The sequence below is a fragment of the Solenopsis invicta genome, chromosome 1 (genome assembly GCF_016802725.1).
Source record: "Solenopsis invicta isolate M01_SB chromosome 1, UNIL_Sinv_3.0, whole genome shotgun sequence".
Classification (NCBI taxonomy): Eukaryota; Metazoa; Arthropoda; class Insecta; order Hymenoptera; family Formicidae; genus Solenopsis; species Solenopsis invicta.
Window position 1 is genome coordinate 19,514,187 of NC_052664.1, and position 19,203 is coordinate 19,533,389.

Consider the following 19,203-nt stretch of genomic DNA (forward strand, 5'->3'; position numbering starts at 1 on the left):
TATTATCTAATAACGTGATTTGTTTCACGCGACGATTTCGTATTTATTGGAAAACGCAACGGCCCACAATTCGCATAATGAATGTTGCATTAATAATTCGCACATAATTATCACATTTATTGTACGTATTCGTAAACTATTAAATTCAAAATCATAACTTTTGTTAATTTTCTGCGATTGGTGTTTGCATAGAGAAATATTTAGGTCTTTATACTCTAAGGGGAAAAGTCTTCTTAAGGATATATGGGCCATCTCAAAACATTACCAAAAATATAAAAATTTCATAAAATATTCTAGTATTACCTTTAAGTATCTATGTAAAATTTGAGCACAATTCACTTATTCGTTTAAAAGTTATTTAATTTTTTGTTTACTATTGAATCTTGTGCAAGATCGCGTTTTGGAGTACTTATTTGCAAATTTGGTGGGCAAATAGCATTACCAATTGAATAAAAATTTGTATATATGTATACTAATAAAAGTCTAATAAATATTCACACAAAAATTTATTTAGATCCACTTACTCGTTTCAAAATTATTTAACACTCCAGCAAAATATAGTAATTTTTAATCCAAAAACCATTATAATAGATCGAATTTTTTATTAATTCTTCTTCTTTACAGCTAATTTTAGGGTCAAAATTTGGAAATTTGCGATCAAATTTTTTTGTTAATTATGAAAAAAAAAGAGAATAAATCTAGAAAAGTCTTGAACTTTTAAATTTTGATAACTTTTAGCTCATATTGTATAATAGCTAAAAGCCTTAAGCGCCAACGATTTGCGATCTCGAATTGAAAATGAAGCTTGCGGCTCCGGAAGCTCAATCCCGTTATCATTGTTGCAATTCCGATCGACCGAAGGTGAAAACAGCGCGACGGTGTGGCGCCACAGATTGTCAAGTAGCACCTGTAAGAATATAGAGTCGTAAGGAGTCGATTATAGGTATTGGTAGACGAGCGGAATAATGACGAGAGCAGTCATGCGGCAGCAGTCCCGAGTGCTGGGATTGCTAGGGGAGAGAACGAGGGATTCTGAATTCGCAAATCTCGGTTGGCTCCTCCGTTAACTTCACCGTCACTTTCACACCGATCCGATCGTTCGGGCGTTTATCGACTTAGACGATACGAAGATCATCCTAGGATGTCGCCGAACTTTCTCCTCTTCCTTCTCTTTTCTTTCCTCCTCTCTCTCCTTTTCCTCTCTTTCTCTTTCTCTTCATCTGAATAAAAGTTGAAGAGAGAGGGAGAGATAGAGGGAGAGGAATAGAGCTCGTAACGAAATTACTTGTTCTGAAACCCAGAGAAACCGGTTCTCAGAGTCGCGACTCGAGAGTCTCGCTCGTTTACCTCGGTTTCCACTCTCAGGCACGAGCACACTAACGCAGGCAGATACCGAGATGCCAGCGTGAGGGATTAGAGACGGGTATGCTACGCTGCGCGCACACAGTTTTCCGGCCCTCGGAGGCAGCGACCTTGTCGCGCTCGTGCGCGCGCGCGCCGTCGCGAAAAAAAAAGGCTCTCGCACCTCTCTTCGAACAAAGAGCGCTACAGCATTTACGAAAAACGTGTAAAATAGGAATTGAAAGGAATTTGTGTTCCTTGTGTTATACTAAAAAGTACTAAATTTGTTGAATTAAAGAATTCAACAAATTTACCCCGTTCTATTTTGTTTGCTGTATTTTTGGTACACTGAGAAAAAAAATTTGCTAAAAAACTAAAATATTTAGTCCGATTCTTGCAACTAAATATTGTGTAGATTTAATTAATTCTTGATTAAAAAAAAATTTGAATGGTTGACATGAATGAACTGCACCTTTTGTTTTTGTGCAACTAAATAATTGTTGAATCAACCCAATGTTTAGTTGATCGTGTCGGACTTGAATATTTTAGTTTTTTAACCAATTTTTTTTCAGCGTAAATTTGCGAGAAGCGAACAAACTAAATTTTTATGAAACCGGTAATAATCACGGATGGCATTTATAGATGTTAAAATGGTACTTAACGATTATCCGAGTATCGACAGCTGGCTGAAGCCTTTATCTTTGTACATAACTAATAATATTATAATTACGTGCGTGATTAATTGATTAAATTACGTCGTACGATCGCGTACTGTATCGTGCATGTGAAACAGTTGTTTTTCGAAAATGTATCACTTTCTATCTCGCAGATGTAAACATCTATCGCGACAGTAAGAAGCGTCCCAGACTGCGATTAGTTAACTGTGCGTTTATCCTTTGTTCGAGCTGCGGGGTACGCATTACAATTCATTATAATGAAGATAGTCTGCGAAGTAGACTGCCTTGAGGAGCCATAATGAGCCGATTATATACGAACCGTACGCGCAGCGAGACTGTCTTGATCATAATGAATTCGCCGGGAACGAAGACGAAGAGCACGAACGTGCGAGCGAGCGAGCGAGCGAACGATCCGCTCCTTTCCGGATGCTGCTGGCTGGTGGTACCCGACATCGATGCATAAGCGCGAGTGGAATTCGAGAGTAAGAAGCCGACGGGAGGCTGGAATGTCTGGAACGAGCGCGACGACACGACTTACCGTTATGCATTTCCGCAAGAGAACGAAAATTACCGTTTTACTTGTTAAACCTTTTTCTCCGTAAAGAGAGAAAAAAAAGAGAAGACCGCGATGATTTTCCATTTACTTTCGTCGCGTCGCAAGATCAGCTGCTAAATTAATTGGAAAGTGTGTTGTTCCTTTACACATGCATGCATTTTATGCAACGATTGATTTTTTGCTTCTTTTTCGATATCGTTATCGAGTTAGAAATCCAGCTTGTTGCAAACGAAAATATTTGTTTATTTTGGAATATGGAAACTTTCTCCTCTCTTAAACTGCTTTGTTTTCGCGTGCACGCATATGTTTTTTAACGGGTTAAAAGGCTTGTTTCTCCACGTTCGCTTGCTACAACGAACTTTTCGATATCGGGCGCGGAAAAACGCGGCACGAAAAAATAAAAGCGCACTCGCGGATTGTCGATGCTAAATGCATTCGTAGCTCGATTCGGCGCACGTTCTCGCGAAGTGCGGTTACAACTCTTCGCGTTGAATTTTTTCGCATCGTTCGCGACGCGTCCTCGCTTCATGAATATTCCGGCGTTCATTACGGTGATGCCGTGCCAGGCCGTTGTTGCTTACCGGAACAGAGTCGTTGCTCGTTCACGTCCGAGCGACGAAATTTTGAAACTCGACGTTGAAACGCGATCTTTCGCTTTCAAGTCGTAGTATAATACGATTTTAACACGTTGCCATGGCTCAACTCGAATGAGAAATCTAATTGTTCTTAACCATATGTAATTGAATTGTTTTGTTTGAATGATATTCAATTAGCATAATTATTCATTAACGCGTCAAGAATCACATATTGCCGTTTAATGAAATTATATCCGGCAGTAATATCGGGATATCATGGGTAACAACGAAACGCCGCAGTTTAAGCGTATTAAAGATGAAAATACTTTGAATATAATATAATTATCATCAATACGAACGATTATCATTACTCGACATGTGAGAAGGCGATCGTTCGTGTGTCTTTAAACCGGGATTAACCTTTCGCGAAGTTTTGATGGATCACCTGGCATTACAAATTGCCGCTTAATCCATCAACCAAGTTCAGCAGTTGCGGCAATTATTTTAGCGTTCGCATGCGCCTCGGCTATTGTTCGTGCACTTCAACTACGTTCGGAATTGCGTGCGCGTGTACAACGACACCTGACATACGTATTCGTTTCACGCTGCGCTGTTGACTTCCGATTCGTAACAATGCCATTCGAGTTTCGGGAAGTGCAGTGTCGCGAAAGCCACGATTTTTAATGAAATTCTTTACGTATTCAGATTCGTCTTTTTACTTACGATTAGAGAGGAGTAGAAAGGTTTGAAATGATTAGAACATCAGTAAATTTTGATTCATATAGACATAAAAACGAACTGGATATCAAATTCTTCCGTTGGTTATTAGTGCCGCATATTAATAATTAAAAAACTAAACTAAGTTACAAAATATTAATACGTGAAACTGCTGTAACTTGACCAACTGTGCGGTATCTGGTTTTGCACGGATAATTCGAGAATTAACAGAGATGTGGAGATTTTTTAAATTAAAGAACTAACCACGATGAAAGAAAAACTTTATACTGTTATTTATTTACATTTTATAACAATAAAAAGCACTCTACTTCTTTATTTTATTTTATATTTTTTTGCTACTGTTCTATTTTTTTTTTTAATCTTTTATTTTATAGTAAAAAGCTTCCGAAACCCATTTAATGATCGATGGTTCAGTTAAATATGGTATGTCAACTAGATCACACTCGTAAGCTCGGCAAAACCACGATTTACATCTCGCCATGCATTAGGTATGCAGCAACGCCTCGTACGTTGATATTTTATAACTTTGAAAATAGCTTATTGTTAATATATAATATAAAAAGCCCACAAAAGAATTTCGCGTTCAATTCGTATTTCTCCGTATAGTAACGAGTTTACCGAGTTTCTACCGTGTTCACAAATCTTCTACCCCTTGAAAAGAATCGAGTCTAACAAACTTCTCTTTTCCACATTTCCAGATCTTGAATTCATCCCTGTGGGCCCCATATGTTATGGAATAGCTTGCACAACGATCATTCGACGTATGGCACTGCGATGAACAAGTAAGTGTACATAAATTATTTTTCTCAGACTTCATAATCTTGCGAATCTTTTGATTTCGATCGCCGGAGAATTTACTCTCTTCAATACCCGCGTAATTCTCGGCGTTTTATTTTGCGTTCATGCCGGCGGTTAATCTTATTCGGCGAGAAAGACCGCGCGCTCGATATTGATCACCTCGCGGATTCCGATCGTCGAAGCGTCGAATGACGATTAATAAGCACACAATCGGGCTCAACGAGTGGAGCGCTCCTTCATCCTTTTTTCCTTACGTCGACAGCCGTTTCTGCGTTTGCAATTACGATCGCGATCGTAAATCAGTGCCTCGATGCATTATTCTCGTCCGCAGCTGGAGGGTTTGCCTCTCGGTCGCCTCGTGTGACATAAACGTTATACGAGCGTATGCGGTAGTCTATTGTCATCGCATATATGCCCGACCACGCGATATAGTTACCTATACGGTTACAGCCGGGCGTTGTCATTGTCGAAGCGCGTAATTGCCTTTACGGTTGCACGTACGAACCACGAGGCTTCGCGGGGCCAGTCGTACAGGATATCGCGTGCGTCTGAGGTAGGTTAAAAAAATCTTTTGCGCGTGAAAGCAATTTTGCGATATGCAAGCAAGGATGCTACACTCATAGCTGTCAACGGTGAACTAGAAATAACGCCACTTATCTAGTGGTTCGAAGAAACCGGTCGTCAGATAGGCTACAGTAATTAAATATGGTTCGAGAAGTCATGGAATATCGTTCGTTCAAGGCCTTCTACATGCCTTGCATACGGACGACATTATTATTAATGAAGAGAAGCGGCACGGATGGTAAAACGGGGAAGAGGCCTTTGTTAACTCGAGCGTCGCGTTATCACTGTGCGATCGTCGTGCGACGTCGAGTTACGACATAACGGCGTTTTAAAGCTCCTCTTCCGCTCTTCTTCCTTCTTTCAGCTTTGCTCCTCTTTATCTTGTTTTTCTCAACGCGCATTGTCTAGTGCATCCGCGCGATACGCTCTAATCGTTAGCAAGAGGGACTGGATGTCGAAAGAATTCCGCTGACAATTATGTCTGGGTATACTCGTACAATTTCTTTATTATTCGTATTGATTATCAATATTGGAGACATCAAATATTGATGTTTGATAGAAATTTTTAACAGTATGTGTAACACAGTACTATGTGTGCCGTTTTATCGCTGCCATTACATTATTGAATACTAATAATATCAAGTTAATTTATGTGTACGTTCGATTTCTCATAATATATTTTTTATGTATAAATAAAGTTAATATATGTGCAAATTATGTGATTATGTTAATTATAAAGTTTCGAATTTGCATATTTATTTTTCTTTTCTTGTAATATTTGTAACATTTTTCGTGAATATACGTGCATACTGCAAATAATTAATTTTACATTATCGATTTGACTTTAGATTTAATTAATGTAATAATAGTATTATAATATATTATCACAAATCGTACTATATCATAATGATATCGCAACGTGAATAATGTAATATTAAAAAGTTATGCACCGATAATATTTACATCATTTCCATTCTCTGATTAGAAACAATTTTGAAAATTGCGATTTATGTAACTTTGCTTGCATTTCTATGAATCACGATATATCGAGTATAGCAATACTGATTACTATTATTACGTAGATATCGCCACTTAATAAAAGATTAAGGAGAGTGTACGTAATAAATATTTGTTACGAGTAAATATTTTATCCGATGTGCGCAATACGGAGTGACTCGTACCTCGCAATTTTCTGAGTTATCTCTGCCGTGAAGAATCTTGTTGAGTTTATTTTCGCTCTTTTAAAACCTCTGAAAATCTGGTGTTCCTTCAGGAAATTCAATACCTCAAAAGGAGAAACGCTTGTATAAAGTCCATTTACGTGAGCGTTTCTTCAAAGAGGAGGAGAGACAGGACGATATGGTTCCGCCATAAATCATTCTTCTTCATCGCTACCAGAAGTCTAAGCTTCCGACGAGAACGTATACAACAATCGTAGACAGCATGATAGTTTTGGATAGGAGGGGTTAATCCATCACCAGATCGAAAATAGTGGAATCTGGCATTGGCGATATGTATCGCGGGACGGTGGAGGGATGAAGGGCGGCTTCGCGGAATTGAATGCAACGAAAGGGCGCGCGTCGGCCGGCAGAAATTGAAACGTCGCGCGGAAATTGAACGGCGGCATAGGCGAACGAAACCTTTCCCCGGTCGTGCACTGCGATTCGATCGTCAGTGCGGGTCCCGACGCGGAAATGGAAGCGTCGCCGCTTGTAAACCGAAACCTTTATAAATCAGTTCAGCATTTTTCGCGACGACGACGACGCGGTTCGAGGCCACTCCGTTGAAATACTGTATGAGATCTTGCGATTGTTCGCATCTTCCTTCATGTACTTATCGTAACGAAAAATCTTTGGTTTTTTTTTTATACATTACATTTGGCTATCTCGAAACTGGATGGTAACCCTTCTTTTGACTATAGATTGTCTATCTACATAGAGAACAAATATTTCATTGGAATTAATATTCCCATTTATTTGTTTACGACTGAGAGTTGTTTCATTGAAACAACATATACTTATACAAAACGTTATTTGTCTGAATAAAAAAATGTTGTTTTATTCATATAACATTATTTCACGAAAATAACACTATTATTGGTCGTACTTTTTAATTCAAACATTATTACAAATAAATTTCTTACGGGTATTTTATGCGATGCGCAATGCGGAGTCACTCGCAGATCCTATTTGGCTATAATAAAATTTATTAGGTTCAAAAAAATTGTTTTCTCTGTGCATAGTCGATATTTTCTATCTATGTCGATGCGAAATCAATTTTTCTTCAACGATAATTTCTGTTCAAGGATTTCACTTCCGTTCAGAAGTTCAAAAGATAGTTTTTGAATGACGACTATTAATCATGTAAAAGAACGAATCGTAATCGTGTATAAGAGAGAATTTTGAAAAAGTAAATCAAATATTTTCCAGAGATATCCTCGATGTAATATTATGTTTAATATTTATGAAGATTTCAATATAAAGATTTTTATATATTTAGGTGAAATACTTTCTACACTATATTGAGGTAATTTCATACTATCGTGCGATTGAGCGAATTTGGAAATCGGGAATCCGATTATACGGAAGACGACTTGCCAGTAGCGAATCGTATACAATATAGATTGGGTACATTCCCACAAATGGATCTCGTGTCGCTCGCCCTATCCTTGCTTCGTGCAATTTTAGCCCGGGGACATCGCCTTATGTTACATTGAATTACCTCGATGTATGCAGTTGTGGCGCGTGCTACGAGAAGCAGACGGTGATACGTGTATTTATACGAGCACTTATCGCCGTGAGATTACGCCTCTCTAATCTCTATCGGAAGTATACATCGCCCCTGGATACGTTCGTGTATCTTCATCGCGTGTAAGGAAACCTCTTGTCATAGCTACATCACTGTGGCGAACCTAACACATTAAATACCACGTGAATTTTGATTAATTCTGCGAGAACCTAATTAATGATGGTACGATGTCGGATTCAATTAACAAATGTATATAACCGTTATTTTATGTTGATCTTTTTTTTCACATTGCTGTAATTAGTGGAATATGACTTTCATGAACTTTCTGAAAAATATGAACTGAAGTTCATTAATGCTTTGGCACTCCAAAATTTTTGGGGCGAACGCGAAGTTCGTCTAAATAATTACGACTTCGAATCAAAACTATATTTGATAACGCGGCTTTTATAAGTGTTTGATAATGTAAAAAGATTTAATAAACATTAGAGATTAAATATAAATAACAGCTTACATATAATATTAAGTCAATCAATAAAAATAGTTTTATGTTTTTAATTACGATAATTATACGATAATTACGATAAACAGGAAAATATGCAAATACGACACACCCGACTGAAAAAAGACCTAACAAACTTTAAGATGGCTTTTTCCATTTAATAACACAAATCGACACAAGTGTCGTTCTGTCTTTGTTATTTCATTGAATGTGAGGAAGGTAGAGCAACGTTTGTGTCGACTCGTGTCACTAATGGAAAGCAATCGGTATGGATGTGAGGTATTAATAAGTCTTAATGCACTTCATTTTTAGCTTTTACAAACTTATTTATAAAATTGTTACACGGTATTAATTATAGAAGTAGAAGAAAACCTTGATTGCTTTAACAGTAATGGCGCCAGAAATACTAAAGTTTTTTTTTAGGTAGCCAATTTTAAATTAATTAATTTTATCACTTGAAAAGATTAGTCTGTTTTTTTTATTTGCGACGCGCATAATTCCATATCATCGTATATCAATTAGGGATAGATGAGCGTGATAGCGTCGGGCATCAATGGTCGTTTAATATGTCAAGACTCGATCTGCACGTCCGCGATCGATTCTCCGACGAGTTCTCGGTAGAATGGTTAACAATTAAGAGGCAGCGCATTTCCTCGGGAAACTCACGGATCTACGCGCTTATCTTTCCCGGTTCTCACAGTTTCTCTCTTTCTTCTCCGTACCTTTCTATACGAGTCGCGTCGGCAGCCGTCGCTCTCGAGGCAAGTTATGCAGTCAAGGGAGGAACTTATTTGAAATTTAATGCTGGCCATTATTGCGCGCAAAGAGACTACTCATCGCTGCTTCGATTCTCTTCAACAGTCAATGACAAATCCATAACGGTTTGCGTCAATGAGTCTTCACGTCTCGACTCTTGTGTATATGCGTCGCGCGCTTTGAGAAAACGTAACTCCGAGCAGGCAATTTCCACAAAGCAGTCGTGAAGTGATTTCGCGCAGTTGATATGACTTTTCTAATTTGAACTACGTTTACGTTTACGCGACGTTAAAGTAAGAAGCGGCTCTCGAGCTTTAAAGAATTTTTATTAACTATATTCATATCGGAATATTTTTAACTGAAATTTCGAAAACTAATTTTCGCTCGGCGGACCGGTTGCAACATTTGTCTGAACTTTTAGCGCGTCTCTCGTCGCGCCGCAATTACTCCACTTCGCCATTTTGCAAAATAATCGTGACGAAAGGTCAGCCTGGAAAATTTTGAGGAATCGCCTCCGCGAAAATTTTCAAGTTTCTGCAATATACTATATCTCATTATCGCGCGTACACGCTCGGTCGTTTCTCACCGACTCGTCGACCAATCTTCGTCCTGCCTTCCGTCCGTGACAGGTCCGCAACAGTTTGCCACTTACAGCACCTTCCGCTCCCTCGGCTATAACCTTCTCTCATTAACGTCCGTTACTTCGCACTCGATTCCGCACCCGGAACCACCTCGGGGCTCGCCTTTCTCTCTCCCATTATTTCGCCGGCTCACGGAGGCAAGGATGTACGAGGATGGCAACGCAGTAACGCTTCTTTTTATCGCGAAACGATGCGGCACTCGAGACATAAAGAATGATTCGTAAATAAGAAATCTCGCGAACGGGGCTGCTTGAATGAAAAATGAAAGAAAATTCCTCTAGATAGTTCGTTGTTTGTCTTGATCTACAATTTTTCAAGATCCGTAAAGATGAATAACTCGGGGAGTATAATTAAGTAAGCTTAGAATAAAAATTCCGTTGAAGTTGCCAAGAATCCTATACAGGGCCTGTAATCGAAAGATTTCGCTCGACGAAAACATCCCGCATTGATCTGTAGCAGTTTCGCGCGAGCTTCCAGGCACGCTTGCAACCTTGTCCCATAAACGCGTTCGGTAATGGCTTGTATGTGTATATGTATGTGTTTTCTTGATCATGCGTCACTACTCTTTCCCCGGCACAGCATGTACCAGTGCCCTATTGACCTACATACGAGACATTTATTTCGAAGCGCGTGTCAACCCCTGGAAAACCACTAAATCGAGTCTGATAGCGGGATTGCATACAAAAATTTGCGGCTTAATGGAATCTATCGGATTGAATCAGTGTACGGCATCAGTTTCGTATTTTTTAACTCGAACTCAGATGATTCAATGCACTTTGTAGAAATTGTTTATTTATCTCTTTCCTCACATAGAAATTCTTGAGGATCACAGTTTTTGATTTCAGAATGTATTTTAGATTTTGTTTCTTATCGTATTTCTAAATTATTTCCTTAGGTTTTTGACTCGACTCGCTGAAAAGTCGTCTTGTACACAGAAAATCTGTTGTTATTGATACATAAATTTCGAATTTAATTAATAAAACAATTTATACAGTTACACTTTTTACGCTGGTACATTTTTAAGTATAATTTGAGATACATTTCCATTTCACGTTTAAATCCACATTATTTAAAATTCTGTATATTACTTTTCAGTAGAATTATAGTTATTTTTCGAATCGTATTATTTCCAATTCATTAAAATGCGAATAAAGCTTGTTTACTCGGCCGAAAGCAGCGAGCGGGAATGATTGGTATCGACCGGTGGCGGAAGCGGGCTGTCGTTGAACGATGCGGCGATGATTTACGATTATCGTTGTAACGTGCGCTCGTAATAAGCCGCAATCGCCTCCTCCTCGGCGCACCTGCGTGCCGCCACCGCCGTCGCGCAACGGTTGCGTCCTTACTGGGTCAGCACGCGCGCGTGCGATCGATATCTTCACCTTGCCGAGACAGGAGCGTGCACCGGCGATCTGACCTACTGACCCACAAGCGGCAGCAGGTCGTCGAGAACGAGGACACCAGACCCGCGCACTGAAAACCGGACCGCGCGCGGTCAGTTAGATGGAATCCAGTGCGACGTCGAGTGCACTCGATGATTGCCGATGATTGCGTTGATCGCTATTTCTATATGCGTTTTGCTGATAAATCGGCCTTAAGCGCTTCGCGGATAACCGAGAAATCGAATATTCAATATCGAATATAGAATAAACAAGCAAAGAGGAAAAATATGCGACAAAAATTCCGCAACAACAATGAATTTTACATTCAAACTTTTATAAAAATTGTTATATCTACGCGTAAACTATTATACTACTGACCATTTTGTTATCTTAATTGTCGACATCAATTTAGCACTTAATTTCGAAAAGAAACTGCTCACGGAGGTGAAATATGCATGTGAAACGTATAACGGACAGATCGATGCAAAAGTGTCAGAGCGATAAAACGGTTGTAAATCATATTGAATGGACCAAATCGGTAGCGCTGGCTAATTAATCGCGATGCCAAGCGGGGAAATACAGCGGGTGATTATTCCGGCCGATGGACCGGAGGCAAGAAGCGACTCCGACATAGATCATCGGACCGGGGACCGACCGACCGGGTTCCGGTAGTGCCTGCGGTTTGACGGACGGTTTGTCATCTACATCGACGATCATGGCCGGCGTATGGCTGATTTTGCGGTTAAGAACGTGACGCTGCACAAGAGAATGAATCCACGTAATAAACTCCGAGAGTAATGCATTGCGGAAATGATACAATCTTTATCTGCGTGTATATATACATATATATTGTATGTACATATCAGTCAGCCAAGTTTATGCATTTAATTGTTCGTGTGAATCATGCGAGAGAAATCTGACCCCTTTGAAAAGATTAGTCGTACTGCGATATCGATATTTTTTATTATCACAGATATATATTTAATTACGGCAACGTATTATATTGATATTTTGTAAACCAAGAATATTACTTTCACCGAAATTGAATGTATTATATTTGCATTTTTTTTTTTTTTTTTTATTATGAACATGTGTAAATGTATACAGTCGCAAATTTTACATACGATATATTCTACAGATGCAACATTTTTGAAAAGACTTTTCGAAAAGACGTTATTCTTTTTCTTCCCCCTTTGATTTAATATCTTTTAACAGTTTATCTATAACTCCTTATTTATTTCTCAAAAGTTAAAACTCATTAACAATATTTGTGACAACAACTGTGTTGCATTGCATGGAATACTATACATAGGTATGTTGTTTTTTTTTTAAGCTTGCGTTACCCTAAATAATAAATTGATGTTGACAAAGCGCAAACTCTTATTGTTGTCTGCGTTCTGTTCTCAAGTGTTCGTTATAGAGTTTAATCTAATTACGATAGTTTTCCATGAGTGAGATCGCGTAGCCAGATGTACTGCCGTTTAATTAGGACTGGATTTAGGTTTAGATCGCACTTAGTTTGAGAAGGCGTTCGCTTCAACAGACATCGAAGTCATTGACACAGGCCGCGAAACTTTCTCGGCTCCATCCGCCGCGCGCGTGCAGAGTGAAAAGTTTCTCGCAGTCGAAAATTACGTTTCCCGTCGTTCTCTCGTGATCTTTTATTATCATGGAGGGATACCGTTATCGTCGGACTGATGCCAGATAAAAGCGAAGTAAGGAAAACTCGCACGGTCGAAAGTACGCGGCTTGCTTATAATTTACCACTAAGGACGACTCGGACTTGCCCATTACGGTTCTGTTTTATCGTTTCGGCTTTTACGGTCGTGAAAGTCAATTTCGCCCAAAACTTACGGTCTGTTTACGAGCGGAATATGTGTTGCAAAAGACTGGAGAGCCATTTTCATATATAAACACGTACACGTACAATGGTAAACGCGTTCTCGGCAATTGGAAATAATACACAGGAACTTCAGTTCTCGATAAATTTAACGGCGAGCGAGAGTACGTTAAAACTCGCGGCGAGTAATAACCGAAAACCGAAATACAGCTCTCTAAAGCGCGGCTAATTCGCGTTGCGTTTTAACGTCGGCCGAGTTGAATTCACGCGGAATATCGTCGAAACAAAACTGAATATTGCTCGATTTGTATTTTGTATTTTTAAGCGAGAATAATAACCGATAACGAATATCCGACATACACACGGGCACGCGTGCGCGGGCGCACGCGCGAATATTACGGCACCGAGAGAATGCGAATCACGGAGTGGAATCGCGCGGAAAATCGTGCCGACATTGCCCAGGCAATTCCATTACAGTCCGCATGTCAATTCGATCCTGTCCTTTTACGTGTTTCCTTGCTTTGCCCCTTCTCCCCCTCCCCCCCCCCCCGCCTCTTCGTTCCCTCCATCTCGCTCGATTTCCACGTTTCGCGCGGGTGCGAGTTTTATGAATAGCGCATAAATGGTTTCACTAATCGAACCGTAATCAAGGGTATTATAACGGGATAATAATTTTCAGCCTCCCATCGCGCACCGCGCTGCTCTGTTTTTCTTTCATTTTCTAGCCCTCCCTCCCTCCCCTTTTCTCCTCTTCCTCTTTGCCTCTCGTTTTGTCTCCCCCCTCCCCCTTCCAATTTCTTTCTTTTTTTCTCTCCATTTTATATGGACGAACGAAAGCGCAACGTTGTTTTATAGTGCGGTATTATTTTCAGTAATTACTAGGAAGATGTAATTAAATCTGTTACCTTCGGGCGATCTATCCGTGCGAAAATACGCGAGAATAATGGAGCTAGTGATCGTTTTAAGTCGGCTTCGTTTACCATAACTTCCGATTGATATCGAAAACAAAACATAATACACGAATTATTATTTCGCTTAGAATAACATTTACATATTTTGAATATCGGAGAGAGGAAAGATTGCGTAGAGGAAAATGCCGTGTTTCGTAAAAGAGCCACTTTGATAATGTAAATATTCTCAAAAATCCTTGAATATTTATTGCTCGTGTTTATAGTCGCGTTTCTGGTAAAGAGAGATGAAAACCAATCTCGAGACAAGATGACGGTTTAATAAATAGAGCATGAGAATCAATTTGTCATTCTTTACGTCATATTTGAAATCGGAAATCAGTTGAGAAACTTTCGGATAAAGTAAGTTTGCTAGAGATATGATTTTTGTTTCTCGTAATGTAATAATCGATTTTCTGTCTCTTTTGAGAAAAGTTCATACGTATATAGTTTTTAATTCTTTTAACATTTTTTTTTTTGGAAACTTGGAGAACAATGGATTACATATAATGAAAAAAATTCTGACTTAAAAGTAGATGTTTAAAGCATAAAAACTGGTTGTTTAAAAGAAAGGTAAATCATAATCTTTAAATAATATCATAATTATCTTTTTAATTAACTTTTAAGTAGATGATCAAAAGTTATGTAAGTAGGCGGATTAATAGCACCCCAAAGAAATGCCATTATTATTATATTTTTTATTAGTATATTACTTTATAATTAAATTTATATTAATTAAACCCTTAGGAGAAAGAGGATGTAAAAGAGTGAACTTTAAACTAAAAACTTTTGCAAACAACGCTTTTTATTTTTCTTTTCCAGAACAAGATTTCTAATCCTGCATTTCCTCGTTGCTCTGGGCTATCCCACCTACTTAAAGGTTAATTAACTATTTACAGATTGGCATTAAAAAAACATTAAATAATTTACTGTCAGCAATATACATAATAATTACATCAGTCGAAGCAGATTTTTTCATCATGAGGGATGAAAATTGAGTAGTAATATTTTCACTCGTAAACGCTCTCTCAGTCGAATGGAATCAGCTATTATCGTAGGCGACGATAATCGGACTGCAAGACGAAGCGCAAAACGTGCAATAATAGCTCATTTATCAAAGCGCAAGGAACGGAATGTTCGGCGTGATTTTATTTTATGACGCGTTAAATATCTCGAGTCGATAACAGTTCTGCCGGTGCGCGGCCTTGGTGTTTGTTATTGCGGCGCACAGCGCGTTGTGTTTACACAAGGTCGTCGCGCTACCAGTGAGACTTGAGGCGACGAGTGGCGCGAGTTGCTCCGTATGTCATCGCGTATTGCCCCTTGAAACGTGATGCCGATAAGTGGGATCGAAGATAGCAAATGCCGTCGTGAGTTTTACGATTATTAAACGGACTGAGCATTAATTAATTGAAGGGTTTGCTGCAACGGTGGGCTAAGCTACATTTTACAAAAGTGGAGATGAATGTATAAAGACATTCATGAGAGATGAACCGGAGCGTATTCCAATAAATATTGTAGCAATAATTATGCAGATATCTTGAAATATTCATTTACCATCCAGTCTATCCTCTAAAGGACTCTAAACGTATTTTTAGAATTTATTTTCTTCGTTTTTACAAAATATGAGTTATATCTCACTGCTGCAGCGAGTTCTTCAATTATTAATTCGTGAATACATCGAGATGTTGCTTACTGCGGAGCTAACATTTCGCTTGATTCATATACATATAACGTTCGAAGCCGAAACGATAGAAAACTGTGAACTGTTTTTCGCCGTGCTCACGGGCAGTAATCGATTATACACCACGGCGTGTTTAACGATGTATTTGAAATTCGAGTGTAGCACGCTTGGATTTAAATATGTAATTTACCTTTTTTTGCGAGTGACAGAATGGAATATTACACGAGTCATCGGATCGAGTCATTCGAGTCACGAGAAACCTTACTGTATCGATCGTGTGTTAATAACTAGATTGAAGTGGAAGAAGAAAGCGTAACTTTATTTCATAACGCGTTAAATATTCACGTTATTCGCTGACTGGCGAGTAACTCTGGCATCTGTTTGGTAGCCGTCGCGCTTCGTACTATTGTTATTCGTACGGCGAGATACGAGTCGGCAGATAGAGAGAGATTCGAGCTGCACCGCGTATCGTGTTACGTGCGACATGTTTGCCGTAACACGGGTTCTATCCTAAAATTTTTTCAAATTCTTTTCGAATGATCTCACTTGACAAACAATGATATTGAACAGCCCCAGAGAGGCAAAAAGCCCTATCCTAATAAATCAATAAATCTGAATCCCGCTGTTTATTTATAATTAGACCCTCACTTAAAGACTTATTTACCTTTTTATATAATAATTCATTTATGATTTTTTTATCTAAGGGCTTTTTCACCAATCTTTGTTTAGCTAACCAACCGATTGGCTCATTAGAATTGATCAATCGCTTTTATTATATTCACATAACAGGCAATGCGATTGATCAATTCCAATGAATTAACGGGTTAGTTAGCCTAACAAAGATTGACGGAGGACGAGTAAACTACTAAACCTAAACTTTTTTAAAGTTTCTACACCATAGACATTTGCATGAATTGTACTCGTATTCAAAAAGTTCTTTGCAACTTATGTAGGTATTGATTCTTGATTTTTTTTTTTTTTTTTTCCCTCTAAGAAACCAACCAATCAATATTTTTATTTAGGGAACATTCATATTGTTGGACAAATTTTTACTAATACCATTTCTATATAAAGATCTTTATGAGTATTAATCTGCCGTTAAGAGTCGGTCTGTCAATTTTCAAGCGCTGCGATCGCACCTTTAGCTTCAAAAGTCGTTGTGTTGGAAAGTCGTCTATTTATTGAATGTTACGTGCATCTCGTTCGTAACAGTGTTATAGCTACCGAAACGTGATTGTTTCCTAAGAACAATTAGCGCTAGTTAGGTCGCGACTGTAAATGCATTGACTGTTTATCGAGTCTAGTATTCCGCACGATCTATCCATTTCATTTAGTATACGAGACTGAAATCGTATATGAAGCAGTTTAATTCTGAATTGAGCGACGCTACGTTATATGCTTAACAAATACAGTAATTAAGCCCACTTTTTAATATTTGTGAATGATGTAGTTTTAAATGCGAAGCACATTTAGTGCATCGCACACTGTGAAGAAGATATTTAAAATTTTGTTTTATTGAAATAAATCTTTATTTAAATACGAAAATATTATTTTTTATAAATCAATTAATAAGAAAAATAAGATATATTTCACAGAAACGTATATTTTGTTATCACGATTAAATTTTTTTAAAACTAATAAATATCGAAGAAAATTTCACAAGTAACATTTACTGCTGAATATTTCGACTTTTTTTTTCTCGGTGCACTTGTTGAAACTCTCCGCCATTGGAGAATTCATTTATTATGCTAATTTGTGAGAGTCCGCTGATATTGAGCAATTCAGAGTTTTTTTCCACATTACTTTTGCGATCGTATTTCGTTGGGATTTCGTCGTAATGCACGATAGCACGTTGTGTATGCGATTAACGTCAGCATTGTATAAAGTGCCATACTGTTATCCTATTCCGGTGATTAGTACATGATCGTAATTAACCATATTTTCGCGAGTGTGTTGTCTGAGTGCAATGACTAAATCTGAGAGGAGAAGGAACCTGATAGCATTGGACGACGGCAGAGCAATCGTCCAAGAGATGAGTAAATTATTTTCTCATTTTATTTATTGCATGTGGAATTATGTAAAACTGATTTCACGCATGAGCAGCAATGGTTTTTTCATGCATTAATTTATTCTACTACAATTTGCATACATTTTTATCTTGTAGTTCTTAACATAGTACTGCTGCTAATTTATTGAACTTTTTATAAGTGTTACGAGTAATATCTTCAGAAAATGCAATTAAGAGAATATCACGAAGATATGTATATAATATATTAATAATTTTATTATTTTATTTTTATTCGGATAATTTATTGTTCAGATAATTTGTGAATAATATGCGTGAAAAAAGAACCTAAAGAAATATTATAAGTACTTGTAGAATATTGGCAATTTTAAAATATAAAAAGTTATTTAAATTATTTCATAGTGTTTATCGCATGAAGATTAGAAAACAATGATGCTTAATTATGATACTTTAATTTTTCTTTCCTTTTCAAATATCTTAATAGAATTTATCTCTGTGTTTAATTTCTCTATATACTTCCAAGATCAAATATATAAGCTGCTATAAGAAAACAACATTTAAAAACTTGTGTATTTTACAAGCATAATTGAAAGTCGTATAGAAAATATCTCGCTGTCAGGTAGTATATTTTAATTTAATGAAAGAAACGCATATAAATATATTAATTGATATATTTTTGTATATTTTTAAATAAGTTAATTTTATTTTAATTCTTCGTAATCTATTTATTCTTATAATTTAGCTTTATATTATTTTAAAGACAGAAGTTATTTTTTGTTTTAATTAATTAAATTTATTTAATACAATTCAGTGAGATTCATTATTTTCTCATTATGTAATATTGCGAAATATTTTATAAAAGTCGTATTTTAATTCGTACAGTATTTCACGTTAATAATAGTTTCTCATTTTACAATTAGCTGAGTACCCTCTCAGTTCTTTAATAAAATGTATTCGTTGAACTGTATCTCAAGATACAAAATTATTCCAGGTTTTCATCTGATGTATGTTTTTTGATACGAAATTTATGATTTAATAATTATAAATTAATAATTTTTCAAAATTTTATTTTTGTTTTTGTCTACCGCTGATATCCTTTTTAATTTATAAAAATCCAAATCACATAGTTTATTGTCAATTTCAAATCATGATCCGATTATTCATGATATTATAAATTGTAAAACAGTCTTTTCTTTTTTTATTTCCATCAACATTCGGTCTGGTAGGTAGTCAGCTTATCGAAACGAATCATAAAAATAAATCTCTCTCTCATCATTTCTCGAGTTCAGCATAAATATATCTCTGCGCTAGAATTATCTCTCTGGGCTTCGCTGTGACGTTTCATCGGTGATGCTTAGTGCGTTTAACTTTATTCAGCGACTCGGAAGAAAATGGAACGCGGAATACGATAGCTCGCCACATCCGGGAGCG

The 19,203-nt window shown here is 37.5% G+C and overlaps 1 protein-coding gene across 2 annotated transcripts in view; it reads left to right on the forward strand.

Annotated features, from left to right (window-relative positions):
- Positions 1-4,585: 4,585 nt before the first annotated feature.
- Positions 4,586-19,203, forward strand: part of LOC105201123 (mucin-12) — a 101,536-nt gene continuing 86,918 nt past the window's right edge. For both annotated transcript variants that reach the window (XM_026132832.2, XM_026132831.2), the window contains exon 1: positions 4,586-4,669. The gene's annotated coding sequence lies outside the window, so the exon portion shown is untranslated. The remainder of the gene's footprint in view (positions 4,670-19,203) is intronic.